This window comes from Apteryx mantelli, chromosome 5 (genome assembly GCF_036417845.1).
Source record: "Apteryx mantelli isolate bAptMan1 chromosome 5, bAptMan1.hap1, whole genome shotgun sequence".
Lineage (NCBI taxonomy): Eukaryota > Metazoa > Chordata > Aves > Apterygiformes > Apterygidae > Apteryx > Apteryx mantelli.
In genome coordinates this window covers 13,031,957-13,046,716 of record NC_089982.1, presented here as the reverse complement: position 1 = coordinate 13,046,716, position 14,760 = coordinate 13,031,957, and the positions used below count along the sequence as shown (strand labels likewise).

Below are 14,760 nucleotides of genomic sequence, written 5' to 3'. Positions count from 1 at the left end.
CCCCCCCACGCCCCTTGAGAGCTTAACACTTCAAGTGCAATATATATGTGATAGAAAAACACGTCTGGCATAGAAAAGGATAAGAAGGATAAGAAGAGATTTTTCAAGTCTCCCTTTTAGTTACATTCAACTATAAAGGTGTGCAAAAATAAGTTTACCACAATTTTTCTCTGTGCTGAGATGCTTACTGACAATCTCAAAGGAGACAGAGCCACAGAGCTGAGGGGTTCCCTTCTCCGTGGGAAAGCAGAACTGCCCCATTCATTAGCAAGACAACTCTCTGCAACTTTCTTTTCCTTGCAGAAAAGTGAAAGATCACCTCTTCCAGCCAGGGGAAACAACACAAAAAATATGTGGAGAAAAGCATGGGATTTCCACAAACCTCTTCCATAATAAGCAGCACCATCTCCGCCTGCTCTACCTTTTAAGTGTACCATGCATTTTTGGAAAACACTGGCAGTATCCTCCAGCTCCTGCCTCCAGATCCAACCCCATGCAAAGGCTACACATCACCACCCAGTGCCCTGGCCCTACCCATCCACGTACTTCTGGAAACCCTTCCTGCCACCCCCCGCGGGTTAACTGCAGATTCCTTAATAAAAGAGGGGGGAAGAGGGGAGGTGGGGGGGAGACCTGATTTTCTTCCCATTCACCTGCAGCAGCGAGGCAGGAGGCGACTCTCAGAGGAGCTGCCCTCGGCGTGCCCCGCCGCAGCCAGGGGACGCCGCCGGCCCGCAACGCCCTCGGGGCCTCCCTCCCCGGCGCCGCGGCCCCGCACCGCGCCAGGCCGGGGGGCCCCCGGTGACACCTGCGGCCGCGGGGCCCCTGCCCGCCCCGCCACACAGCGGTCTGTGCCCGGCCGCCCCCCCCGCCGGGCCGCTCTCCCTGACCCCAGGGAGCGGAGCTCCCAGGAGCAGCGCGGACCTGCGGCACCGGCAGCGCCGATCCTCCGCCGGTGCAGCCGCGCCTCGGGCCGGGAGCCGCCGCCGCCGCCGCGCGGTGGGGAAGGGAAGGGAAGGGAAGGGAATGGGGGACGCCCGCGCTCGCGGAGCAGCGCCCTCCCGCATCACCTCAGCGCCCGGGCTGGGGGGGGGGGAGAGGGAGGCGTGAGGCGAGGCGGCCCCTAACCGCCGCGCGCCCCTAACCGCCGCGCGCCCCTCGCCAACCGCCGCGCGCCCCCCGCCAACCGCCGCGCGCCCCCCGTCACCTCCCGCCGCGACCGGCGTGTCAGGAGCCCGGCGGCGCCCCGCGGCCTGGGCCGGCTCCCCGCGGCAGCCGCGCGTGTCACGGCCCCGCCAGCGGGCAGGCTCAGCCCGGCGGGGCTGCCCGGGGCTGGGCGCAGCCGCCAAGGCGGCGGCGGCGGCAGCGGCAGGGCCGGGTGGACGCAATACCTGGCCGGGCTCCTGCAGCGCCCGGGGCGCTTGCGGTGCGCTGCGGGGAGGCGGGCGGGGGGCTGGGAACCCTCCTGGCCCCCCTCCGGCGCCGCCGCCACCCCCTCCGCCTGCGGGCTTGCTTGGCTGCTTCCTGATGCCCCCGCCACGCTGGGCGCGGGGTGAGTAATCCGGCCGGAGCGACGGCGTCCAGGTCAGTCAGTCAGTCAGTCGGCAGGCATGTTGTGGCCGTGTGTGTGTGTGTGTGCGCGGCAGGCGGATTGGCGGCGTGCGGGGAGAGAGAGGGAGCGGGCGAGGGCGGGCCGGGGCGGCGCTTCCGCGTGTGTGTCGGTGTGGTGTGGTGTGGTGTGTAGGGGGGTCGTGTGTGTGCGGTGGGGGGGTTGCGTGTGTGTGTGTGCGATGCGAAGGATATGCGAAGGGGGTGTGTGTGTGTGTGTGTGATGTGAGGGCTGGGGGCTGCCTGCGTGATGAGAGGGTGTGTGGTATGCTGGGGGGGGGGTTGTCAGCGTGTGTGGTCTGTGTGCGCGTGGGGGGCGTGTGCCGTGTTTGGGGGGGGGGACACGTGTGTGTGTGTGTGTGTGTGTCTGTGGGGGGCAGTGATAGGTGTGTGTGTCGGTGCACGTGTCTGGTGTGGGGGGTTGCGTGTGTCTGTACGTGCCCCTGTGCCCGTGTGTACCTGTGTGTGAGCGTTGCCACCTGCCGGCGAAGCCCCCCGTGCCGCGGCGGGAGCGCGAGGCGGGCAGAAGGGCGGCGGCGGCGGCGGGAGCGGCCGGGCCGGAGAGGGGAGGGGGCGGCGGGGCGGCGGGAGCCTCCCCTCGGCGGGCTCTGACTCGGCGCGGGGGGTGGCATCTGCCCCTCGAGCCTCCCCAGCGGAGGGGCAAACGCATCGCGGGGAAAACGGCCGAGTCACCCAGGCAGGAATTCAGCTCTGCTCCAGTGTATTTACGCTCACCATCTGCTCAAGGATCTTTTTCCCGTAGGGTAGTGGAACAGTGTGATTTCACTTCCTCATCCTCTTTTCAGCGACGTGTTTGGTAATTATTTCTCAGTTGCTCTTGTGAACCTATCACAATCCAGGCACATGGTCATACTTAAAAAAGGAAAAAGGGAGCAGCATTTAAAAGGCAGATGCCATACCAAAGGCGAGGTCTCATCTGCATCAATGTAAACGCAGGAATGGTTCCCCTGGAATATTGGGTCAGGGCAGAGGTCAATTACACACCATTTAATGTAATGAATTAAGTTGCCAATTCAATTCAAAACAGAAGCAGAGAAATAACTGTTTTATGCAACTAACGTTTAAGGGATGTGATTGAATTTTCATACTGTGGGGGAGGGAGGGTTTGCCAATTTATACAGGATCATTCCTGCATCCCTTATCAAAGTAAACTACCTTGCCTCAGTAGAGACCTCACTTGAGTATATACTTGAAAATCATATGAGCGATGATTCACAAGCGTGAAAGACTGCAGATATGCACTCTGTGCCCTCATCTTACAAAAAAATAACATGCATAACTATGCGTTTAAGTATCACATTGACTTTGCAAACTTAAGTCTTCATGGGAACAAACTGTGTTCTTCATTCTGTAACGTCATTGCTCATTCTGAAACTGAAGACAAATTTCTGACACTAAAAGAAATTTTAAATTTTTGGCTCACAGTGAAATGCAAATCGGAACAAAGTCAATGGGAGTTTTGCAGAATTTGGAGTAAACTCTATTTCTGTAAAACATATGCAGCTACAATTTAATGGCTATGGTAAGGCCTGTTTCTACTGAAATTCTAAATAGGAATTGCAGGAGAATGCAGGAGTTGTGTCTGATCAGACTTGATGTGAAAGTGTCAGGAAACTGAAGGGTTATAAACATGACTTTAGAAAAGATAAACTTTAAAACAAGTGAGCTCACCATATGTAATTATTTATAAATAGAACTGTGTCAATCAGTCATATGTTAAGATTGTTCTGTGAAATGGAATGACCAAAACTAAAGGTGTGTCTGTTATCTTATCCTGTTTCTTCCTGGGCTAGATAACAAACCAAAATTAGGTAATATGTTCTACAGTAAGTCATAGAGGAAGTACATAGCACATAGTAGTACCACAGTGATACCACATGGATAGAAAGAAAGACTTTTAGTAACCCCTGTTGCATATTAACAAGGCTGAAAAATCTTGTGTGACACCATCTCAAGAGAAGTTTTTCATTATTAAAAGTACCTATCTTCCCAAGTCATGAATATCAAACAAGAAAACGCAGTAGACATTTTTACTGAGAGCCAGTACACAACTCAGCAAAGCGTTTAAGCATGTACTTAACCCTATGTGCATGAGTAGTCTTGACGAAGGCTAAGATTTTTCCCATAACTGAAATTGTGTGTCTGCTTAGCCACTTTATTAGACTTATACAGCCTCGAAGTTAAAGGCAGAGGAATAAGCGTTTTGCTGAATCAGGATTCTCCTAAGAGTCTTGCATGTTTTTCCCACATGGACTCTCCCCCTCCTCCTCCTTCTTCCCTGGTTCAGAAAGAGATTCTCAGAGCCTCCTAATGGTTATCTCCAACTCTCCAGCACGTTTCTATAAGCTCTCCTGTCTGCTGTTGCCCTGAAAGGTGAGCCCCTGTGATTAAACAGCACTTCCAGACACACTCACAAGTGATGCTTCTGGTAAAGCAGGCGAGGCTTTGATCAGCGCAGTGACACAAGCAGAAGAACAACAGCCAGCAGCTAGAGGTTGTGCAGAATAATGGCAGCTTTCTGAACACTAAATTGCATTCTAGTGAATTGTGGGGGGTGGGGGGAAGTCCCTGTTGTAATAAGTTTAAGCATCAAGCAGCCCTGTGCTGAAGTAGGTTGCTTGCCGAGACACAGCAGACAGCTATGGGAGGAGGAACCCATGTGGCCACCACACCCTGCATCTTCCCAAGCACACGTAACCTGCTTCTCTTCTCCCACCAGTTTCCTAATGGTGTGGCCCCAGTGACTTCAGCAGAAAGCCTCTCTGTATAACAGGTTACTTTGCCATCAGGTTATTTTACCAGCACAACGAAGCCTGAAGAGAAAATTCCAGATTCAGAGATATGCAGATTCACCAGGAACAAGACATTCTCGCTGACTGAGAAATAAGTGTCCTGAAAGTCATTACAACTGACATGTCTAGTTCCCTCGCATTGCCTTTCTGCTCTTTCCATTCCTCCTCAGTTTGTGTTCATTCCTTGTTTCCTGACCAAATTGCCTGATTTCACATGATCCCCCATGCCTGATGCTGCCTCCTTCCTAATAAATAAGAAGGCTTTGAGTTTTTCACTTTTTTTTTTCACATGTCAATGTGGACCCACCCTAAGCTAGGTGCAGAGGGAGCTTAGGCACAAACAGTAGGAACAAACCAGTTTGAACAGCAATGTCCAGCAGGGCTGTGTGTGCATCCCGGTGTAAACTTCTGCAAGGCCTCAGCCCTGTACGTAGGCGTACAGACGTCGTATTCCTGAGGTAAGACAGAGAAATAGGTGCTAGTCTGCCTTATTCAAGAGACAGGACAGTCAGTGACTGTCTGCATGAGTGATCCTAGTTGCACGTAGTTTTGAGCTGGCCATAGCTGTAAAAAAAAATCTTTGGGGTAACAATAGATTCATGTCTGCTTTGCAGGCACATTTTATGAACCTTTAAGGAGCCAGTTCTGCAAGAACAACTCAACACACCGAGTGGTGACTTGCAAGTACAGGCCAGGAGAATGGTCTGACATTGGCCCTGGGATACTCCTGGGCATCCCGAGAGGTACGGGGCAGCCGTATGGCCTTCACTAAAGGTTTTTCTCTAGCAGTATTATCTGAGCCAGGGCCAGGCTGGCACTGGGGGGTTGGTGCCCCACAGATCCCATGAAACACTTGGGTCGGTCAAGCCAGCTTACCTTTCCTGCCATCATGTGAGAGTGCAAGGGAGGCCCCCTGTACCAAATTGCTTCCACTCTCCTTTCAAGAAACAGCTGTTTGGTGGAGCACTGTAACGCTAATCAATATGTATTGGTTTTGTGTTGCCTGGGATCATATTCACTTACACCTTTGGAGCAAGGATTAATCAAGTGACCTTCCACCTGCTGTATAGTGCCATGTGTATGCAATGTACTGAATAAACACTGTCATGGGAACCAGTCAGTCTGTTAAAAGTGTTGGATTTTGTGATGCTAACATTAAAATCTCAGCAAAGGAGGTTAAAGTCCACTTTAGTTAATCATAAAAAAACAGTAATTTCAAGCAGTTTTTTAATTTATGTTCACGGGTTTTGTCCCCTGCTTTTAAGCAGGCATAAATTGATTTATAGTCTCTGTCACTGGATTCCTGCAGTGTCAATGGCACAAATGACACCACTTTTTAGCAAGATAACCACCTTCCGTAGTAAGCTCAGAAAGAACAATTGCAACTGGAAATGTAGAATACACTTCCATTCATTCTAAAGACAAGTGCTCCTTACGCTCTCAAAATTTACTTTATTAAACTAAACAAAGAGAGGTTTTTTTTAACTGGCTCTGCAGTGAGATATCTGACATTAATTTAGCTTTGATGAAAAATCTCCAGTTTAGCATTAAAAAAAGAAGCAATCCCCACATCCTTGCTATACTCCTTGTTTTATCCAATAAAACTGCCCAATTCATTTTATTTTGTCTTTCCTATTTTTTTTGAACAGCTTTAAATAACACAGATACTGTCATCATGCATTGTGTACTGATTCCAAAGAAGTCTCTTAAAAATTGAGTGAGTGGCAAAAAAGGAAGAAAAAAGTTTCTATCAATCAGAAAGCAAGCTTTGAGTTATTTTCCCTGAAATGGAAGGACTGAGTCTGAAATTGTGATGCCAGTGAATGTACAACTATACTACAGAAAGGCAGTGAAGAGAAAAAAATTTCTCTTCAACATAATCCAAACCAAAATTTGCAAATACATTTATTTAGCTAGTACCATCTCAAGTACTGTCTACATGCAGAAGTTGCATGCTGTATACCTTTATGGGTATAATCAAAATCGTGAAAATCTTATTAGCACTAATATCCACATAAATTAGCATAGTGACATAATTTGTTTACATTTTCATATAGAAATATGCCATAACTGGAGAAGACATCATTGTATAAGTGTAATTGTATTTCTTTCCATGTTACACTGACAAAACTGGGGGAAAAAAAACACTCCTGACTCGGAAGGGTATTTTCACAGTAAAATCTCTGCACAGCCAGGCTGAGGCTCTGATCCTGCAGTAAGCGAGCACATTCCTGGTTTTGCACTGTGATCCCTGAAACTCCACATGGGTATGGAAATCTGAAGGACTCCAAAGGACTTGGGCTTTATATTTTTATACACAGTAGCTTAATTAAAGCATCCAATTCAGGCCTTGTGTGTTTGCATTCCTTTTTATTTGGCCAACAAAAGTCTGTATAAAATCAGTTTTACTTTTCATTCTGAGCTCTTCCCCTTTGAGGATCCCCGTGTCAAAATATTTTGGTTCTCCAGGCTACTAGGGTTTATTTGTTTGTAATTTGTCTGTTCAGCCTTGTCTATTCTTTGTACTTAAATTGTGGAAATATTTTGGTTTGTCTAGGGATTTTTAAAAGTTTGTTTTTATTACATTTACATGTTTGGCAAAATTGCAATTGACAAGCCTTCTTTTCAGCATTGTTATTTATCCATTGCACAATATGTGAATAGGAAGGAAACCCGCTGGAAGGGAAAACTGAATTTCTATTTGAAACATACTGAATATTAGCACTGAAAACAGAGTCTGAGGGTGCTGTTCTGTACCAGAAAATAGAGGATTATAAAAGAATAATATATGCCTCATTTTATCATATCTGTGACTCTAATGCATCATCACAGCAGGAGCTTTCTGCAGTACCATTGAACCTGGGGGTCTGAGCAAATTCTGCATTTAACTCTCATTAATTAGGCTTGCCTTAGGCCTAAATATGCCTTAAGTTGTTCAGTTAGCTTGGAATTATGAAAGTTTTCTTCGTGTTTAGTGAGCAGCAACTTCTCTGCTTTACAGACAAAAGACCACATATTAGGCAGATAAAGAGGTAGACCTCATCTGAGGTTATGCAGAGGAATGTAGGATGTCCAGGCATATATGTGGTATTCTTGTGCCAGCATATATATTAATACATGAGAACATGTATAAGGTGTGCCCATATTTTAGGCAGTGTAACACCCAAAAGACAAGTTAATGAAAAAATAAGGCTTCCAGCAGCATATAATTTCTGCCTTCCCACAGATAGACTAAGAGCCTCAAAATGCATCTTTACAACTATTACAGGCTCTCCATATAGCAGATTACGCTCCATAACATTTACCAGGTAGAGCAATGCCAGCTTTCCGGCACTCCAGTCCACCTCTGCTACTATAGATCAAACTTCTCTACCCAAATGCTCATTAATCTATACTGACTCTCACAGAAAAAAAAACAACAGTTGTTTCTATACTTTTTTGGTTTGGCAAATTAAAAAAAAATCTGCTAATAAAGAACATCCAGTTAAACTTTAAAGATTGGATAGAGAATAAGAATTAATACCAAAACTAGGAGATTAAATCATATATTTTATTCAACTGACACCTAGTCGATATCATCTATAAGCTTTGTCTTGGCAACACCCAGAAAAATATATAAGCTCATCCAGGCACTGACATTCTTCAAACAGCCTTTCAGTTAGATCTTTAGCAGGAGGAATCTACTTGGAAAAACATACTGGGAATACATGCACAATTTTCAGTCCCCTAAAGGTGTTGTCTGTGTATATCCCCTGTATAGCAGCCACATTGGCAAGTGTAAGAATTTGGAAAGCTGTACATAGACCATCACTAGTGCATTTTTCAGAGAGGATTTGGTGTTCATATCAAACATCAGCTCCTTATTTCATCAAATAAAGGAAAAAGCACTGTAGTCTCTAGGTCTCTAGCAGTCATGTCTGGCAAAAAAAAGAAAAAAGAAAGAAAATTGTGGCAGCCCTTGAATGTCTATACAAAAGTAAAAATGAATCTAAGCAAAACCTAAAGCTTTTAGATTTAATTATCAGTTTGAATTTCTTTAATCCTGGAGGCAGCCTGTTCATGGACTACCACGATAGAGTGTGTCTGAACGCTCAGTGAATGCACTGCTGTGCCATATCTGTGCTTGCAGTTGGAGAGTGGACGTATGGAATTAAATGAAGTGACAGTCTCGCACTGGAAGCCCCTCGCTGAGCTGGAGTTAGAAGGAGATTTTCTGCATCCAGCCCCATTGCCTTTTCTGCAGCACTGCCCTTGCTTTTTATTTGGTATTACCTGCGACACAGTCTCAAGAAGATACATATGAATGAGAGACAGCAGTTTCATAGGGTATTATTCGCATGGAAATTTCCAGATTTGTATCAAATCTGCAAGAGATTAATGTCTTGCATTTCACTTCAGATTGCTATTGTAGCAGGGGCAGCTCTGCCTCATCAGGCATTGCCCTGGCTCAAGCGATCCCAGGGCTCCAGAGGAGAAAGGCATCAAACCACAAGTTCTCCTTCGTGCTCTCACAATGTGCAATCAAACAGAGACGCGAGGACGTGCTAAGATGCATATTTTCTCATTTATATCTATTGTGCCTAGCTTCATATTTAGTATATATGGAAGAAAGAGAGTTTTCTTCATTGAGAAATCTCATTTTAAAGTCAGCTTCCAAAAATATTCTAGACAGCATGCTCTGTTGGACTTGGCGATGGACAGTCATTGAAACCCATGTAGTGATTCTGATTTAAGTCTGCTGCTAAAGGCTGGAAATCTAGTCTTCTTAACAAATCCAGTGGGCTTTGGCTCATATCCTAAAGAAGATTTATTACTGCATTACATATTGTGTTATTACACAGTATTATTAGCATCACAAACACCCATGATGTATATCACTATCACAGCTGGTATGAGAAAAAAAATAGCACATTTCCCCAAATATAGAAATGCTCAGTGTTTCCTCATGAACTGAATATCTGACTAAGCTCATGTTTTGGCTCAGGTCCTTGAAGCACATGCCTCTGCAAGTGAACATGCGTCCAGAAGAGAAGAGCTATGACAAGGGGGCGAGCCAAAGGCAGCCTCCCCAACCCAGCACCCTCGGACAAGCAACGACTACAGGCGGCTGTTCCGGAGCAAGGTATTCACTCCCTGTAATGGGCCGCTGCTATTCTGCTGTGGAAGTTTCTTTCCCAGTTGGCGAGCAGTTTAAATAACCTGAGGAATGACACCAGATCTGTTAACTTCATCCTAGATAATTTGTGTAATTTGTCATAACATAAATGTGATAACTGGCATTAAACAGCCTAATTTTTAATAGTGTGGATTTCAAAAGCAGTAGCAAACACAGCAGCATAGAAGATGTGGGTAGAAAGGTACCAGAAACTTCTGGAGTTCAGCAGGGCCCAAACATTGCCAATTCAGTCCACAACTAAATCAATAACAGAAACTGTTCAAAATGCAGAACTTATTATCACTGTGCATCAGTGATAATAATTCATGTGTCACAACATTTCCTGACTTTTATATCCCTATTTGCTCTTCCCCAAGTATATTTTTATATTTATCATGACAACCTTTGAATCATATATCAATAATAAATAGGCTTCTTCTGAGATACATATATAGAGTAGTTATGAAATAAACACATACATATTTGTTATCAGCTCCATTTAATTTTCAGAGTTTTTTGAGTTTACCTCATCTATGCCTAGAGTCTAGATAATTAAGTTCCTTTGGAATGGATATTAAATAACAAAGGAAAATGAAAAACTAAGTGTTGTAGCATGTAAAATGTGCTAGTATATTAAGTATGTGTTCATTAACACACACACACACACACACACAAAATGTAGAGTGTCTTTCCCTCCCAAGGGCAACAGTAAGTTATGCCTCAACAAACAGCATAGATTTATGTCCCTAAATGCTTCTCTCTTCAATAAACATTTGTTACATTTGTAAACCTGCCATGAAATCTGAGGAATCGTATGTCCATTAGTTAATTCCAAGATACTGAATTATACTTTGAGAAATACCTATTAGATATTGCTATTCATTAAATGATGATTTAAAAAAATATTAGGACAAGCCAAAACAACCCCAAGCTTTAATATTTATGCTGTAGTGTTGGAAGAAGGCATTTTTACACAAACCTATGATTTCTTTTCTTTAAAAAAATGGATCCTATTTTTGAAGTGATTATACATAGGATTCTTTCAGGCAGAAATTGTCACTTATTCTGTGTTTGTACTGTTTTTAGCACAGCAGGATTCTGGTCTTCACTGAAGATTTTGGGGAGTAAATAAGTCTGAGATACTCTGAAGAGTATAGAAGAGTTAGCGATCTAAATCCTACCAAAATTACTGGAAATTAGGTACTAACTCCCACAGACTTCTTCAAAAATTCCATCCTAAATGGATGTGCTCTTTAAGACAACCCTTTCCTGTGAATTTATATGAAAGGTTTATTTTATAAAAAGTAAGGCCTCTGAAAATACCAACTGATGACCACAGATTTCATTTAGAAATGATTACTTGTGACTGTCTGCATTATACAAGACCACCAAGGACAGAAAAATTTAGCCCTACAGAAGATACACTGACTCAATGAAAAAGAGTGAGCTTGCTATGGAAGCTCATGAGCAAATATATATATTTTGTTAGTTAGTATTAGTGAAGAACACAACCTAGTATCCACTGAAACCAATGGCAAAGGTCCCAGTAATTTTCATGAGAGCAGCACTGGAGTTGTATCAGTGGGTGAAACATCTGTAACCATACTACTAAAGCCCTCCCCTGTGTGTGGATAGATGCTTGTATTTAGAGTCCCAAGAGCTTCTCCCTGCCCCTTTGAAGAAAAAAGGAGTTTAGTCATTGACTAATAGGAACAAAACAAGGGCTGTAGGGTGCATTTTAAAGCATCTATAGTATTAATAGCTAGAACATAAAATGCAAATGGGAGGACTACTACACTCTAATACCTTTAAAAACAGAAAGGTAATTACACATATCTGAGGCCTGATCTAAATACCATTAAAAACATGTTGAAAGAAAAGCAGTTGGTTGCAGAAAGCAGCCAGAGTTACTGAACCACCATTCCTTTACTAATTGCTTTTTCAGTAGCAGAGGTAACAAGATGAAATATTAAAATGTGTTCTTCTACGATAATGGCTTTTTAACAAAAAAAGAGAGTAATAAGTTATAAAATGTTTTAAAAACTACAGGTATCTAAATCTACAAATACATAGGAGCATATCCCTGTGACAGACGCAGAGTTTTATCCTGTTCCAGATTCACCACCTAGCTCCACTACAAAAGCATGATCTTAAAAACATCAAACTGAACAACTGATATATTATTTGTAAAGGGAGAAATATGTCTTTAAAAATTAGTTAAACTTGCCTTTGAAATACACACAAATTTCTGAATTATCACTGATAGTATATGTTGTGTTCAAACAAAACTTGCTGTTAGGCTCAACTATCAACACCACTCTGCTTTAGTTCTTAAATAGTGTGAAAAAAGAGGGTGGGAGAAGAAAGGCAGCAGAAGTGCTAATGCAATTGTTTGATGTGTGGATGCGAGAGAGAAAGAGGAGGTGGCAGGCATTCTGCTACCCAGGCTGCTGGCAATGAAAATCTTTTTTTTTTTTTTTGTACTTTTCCCTTTCCCTCACCTTCTTTAAAGGAAAATAATTACTGCTGTACATTAAGATCATAACATTGATTTTATTGGTCTAATATCGCTGTTACTTTTATTGTTCCTGAATTGACCATTTTTCACCAATCTTTTTGTATGTCCCTCACAGTACACTACTACACTGCATACGCTGTGAAGAGAGCTGTGAATGAATCTATCCCTATACGATTCAGTATGGCATCTTGCCAATGGAGAGTGACTGACTTCACTTCAAAATGTTTTCCCTTTAATTAGCGTGAAAAAAACAGCAACCCAATTATCTAAAAGGACCATGTGGGTTCTCCTCACAGTGAGGAAAACAATGCCATAGACACCCTATAGTGCAGCAATATCCAGGTCATTTTATCAGAACACTCATCATACATAGATATTTAATGACATATTCTTAGAATAACTAGTTTGGCTATAAAGCTTTGAGTTTCATGACTGGCCCATTAGGAGGCTGCTGTATTAGAATTTGAGCCCTTAAAGTCTGGGTTCAATCATTTCTTCTGTGAGAAAACCTACAGGGCAATGAAAGAAATTTGAAATGAAATGAAAGAAACATCAACATGGTGCTAACAATAGAAATAACAGAAATAATGTCAGTTTTCCACCATCCTTCTTGGCTCCAACATCCTGCATCTACCAAAATCAATGACAAAACTGCTTTTGACTTCACTGTTGGATCCACTGCAATCTATTGTTTCTTTGGACTTGAGCCAGACTCACTTATATTAATTCCACTTATATTAATGTAGCTATGCACAAAAGTTGGGCTGAAGGCTGAAGCTCTTTTTTGCAGACCTATTCCTTTAATTCTAGTAAAATGCCTAAAAATATTATTTCTACATGTTGTATATAAACTAGTCTATTGATTTATGATTTGTTTAAAGTGCATAATTTGAACTGGACAGTGAAATGAAATGTTTTACTTTTCCAAGCCAGAGGCAAAAAATTAGTTTTCCTTTGCAATAGAAAGTTCATTACATCAATAGAATTGTGTGTGTGTGTGCGTAAGTTGATAGTTTTACATCAATTATATGCATTTTACTTATAATATTGTAGGAATATGCTCTGAACTGCAGTAGAATAAATTTGTAGAAATTCATATTCTAGTATTTACCCAGCACTTAAAAGAAAGATGATACTCAGCACTGGTTGGAAAACTCATTTGGGCCCATTATGTCAGTATTTATAGAAGAAAGCCTCCTGACATTCAGTGTAGAGTAAGATTTTCCTGAGGAAAAAACATGCAGAACTGAGCCCCCAGGGCCTGACTGCAGTCAGGACAAGGGCCAAATTTGCAGAGATACACACGCACGTTTCAGCTGCAGTCACGGAATACTGGTATCCCTTTGGTGTACGCTGGCTGCCACTGAAGCCTGCATGTAAATATGTTTCTGATGTTGGTATGCAGTTAACTGCATAAATGCTGACGCTGCCACAACAGCTAAAAAGCTATTGAAGTCATGGCCCGTGACAAAACAGCAACTAGTCCAGTGAGCAGGTTGAGCCAGGAGGTCAGAGGGTCATGGTCAAATCCCTGTTCGACCCAGGGGGTTCTCATCCCAGGTAAGCATAGTTACCTGGAAACTATTCTCTATTCTTTCCTGTCTACACTGCATAAATAAATTTATTAGCCCGGTAGGCAAGTGCACTAACCTATGGAGTCAGTATCCACTGGCTGTTTCTCAAAGTATATTCAAGTAAACATCTCCAAAAGAAGACGCCTAGGGAGTCCACCCTCCTCCAGAGTATCTATTAGTCTATTGGTTAGCACAGGGGAATAAAACATAGGGGTTCACGTTTTTGTGAATGAGGCAGAGCAGGAACATGATCTTGGGCCTCTCACACGTGGCTGCTTTAACCACAAGCTGTTGGATAGCTGGCAACATGGGGCAACATGGTGCTATTTCTCTCCACCCAGGCCCCACTAGCCAGGAATGATTTAGGCTGGAAAGGACCTTTGGAGGTCAACTGGTCTGACCAATTTCAAAGAAAGATCCAAATAACTTCACATTTTGGAATAAACTCTGGGAAAAGGGGCGTGTCTTTGGATCCTGCGTGAAGGGCAGGGGAGTGGCAGGTAAACTCCAGTTTTCTTCTGCTTTTCACTTCCAAGGCTGTCAGAGCAGTGTGGGCTTTGCTGATTTCAGAGGATTTCTTTTGTTTCACCTCTTTGAGCATTATATGGGGAGCCCAGAAGCCCAATTTAGGCTTGAATGCTAAATAAACGTCAAGTGTTGAGACATATGAAGAAACCCTCAGAACATGGCCCTGACGTGCAGAGCACCCCAGCTCCTCTGGAAGCACTAGAGCACTCCAGAGTACCTTTACTGTGATGGGCATTTTTCTGCTGACCCTATAGCATATCAGATCAGCCCCTGCAAAAGGAGAACTGCCAGGGAAAGTATCTGGGCAAAGGAGAGCCCAGAATCAGTGATTCTGCCATCAGAGCTCTAACACTGCTTTTACCACTCATATTCCACTCCAAATAGTAGGGATGCTGTATTCAACATTTTTCACAAGAGATTTTATGAAGCACACTGCTTGTTGATTACCAATGATGTCAGTTATTAAAAAAAAAAAAAAAACTTCCAAAAACTAAGTAGATCTTCCATTATAATATGTACGGGCTGAAACCCAAGATCTACTCTTTTGGAAATAGACTCAAACAA

General features: G+C 43.6%; 1 protein-coding gene and 1 long non-coding RNA gene across 6 annotated transcripts in view; one reads left to right on the top strand and one right to left on the bottom strand.

Annotated features, from left to right (window-relative positions):
* Positions 1 to 1,440, bottom strand: part of CCSER1 (coiled-coil serine rich protein 1) — a 724,845-nt gene extending 723,405 nt beyond the window's left edge. For all 5 annotated transcript variants that reach the window (XM_067297075.1, XM_067297076.1, XM_067297077.1 and 2 more), the window contains exon 1: positions 1,392 to 1,440. The gene's annotated coding sequence lies outside the window, so the exon portion shown is untranslated. The remainder of the gene's footprint in view (positions 1 to 1,391) is intronic.
* Positions 1,441 to 1,503: 63 nt separating this feature from the next.
* On the top strand, positions 1,504 to 12,932 carry LOC106491951 (uncharacterized). The gene is made up of 3 exons (XR_010884246.1): positions 1,504 to 1,584; positions 9,406 to 9,543; positions 12,210 to 12,932. It is a non-coding gene; the product is annotated as an uncharacterized lncRNA (long non-coding RNA).
* The last annotated feature ends 1,828 nt before the right edge of the window (positions 12,933 to 14,760 follow it).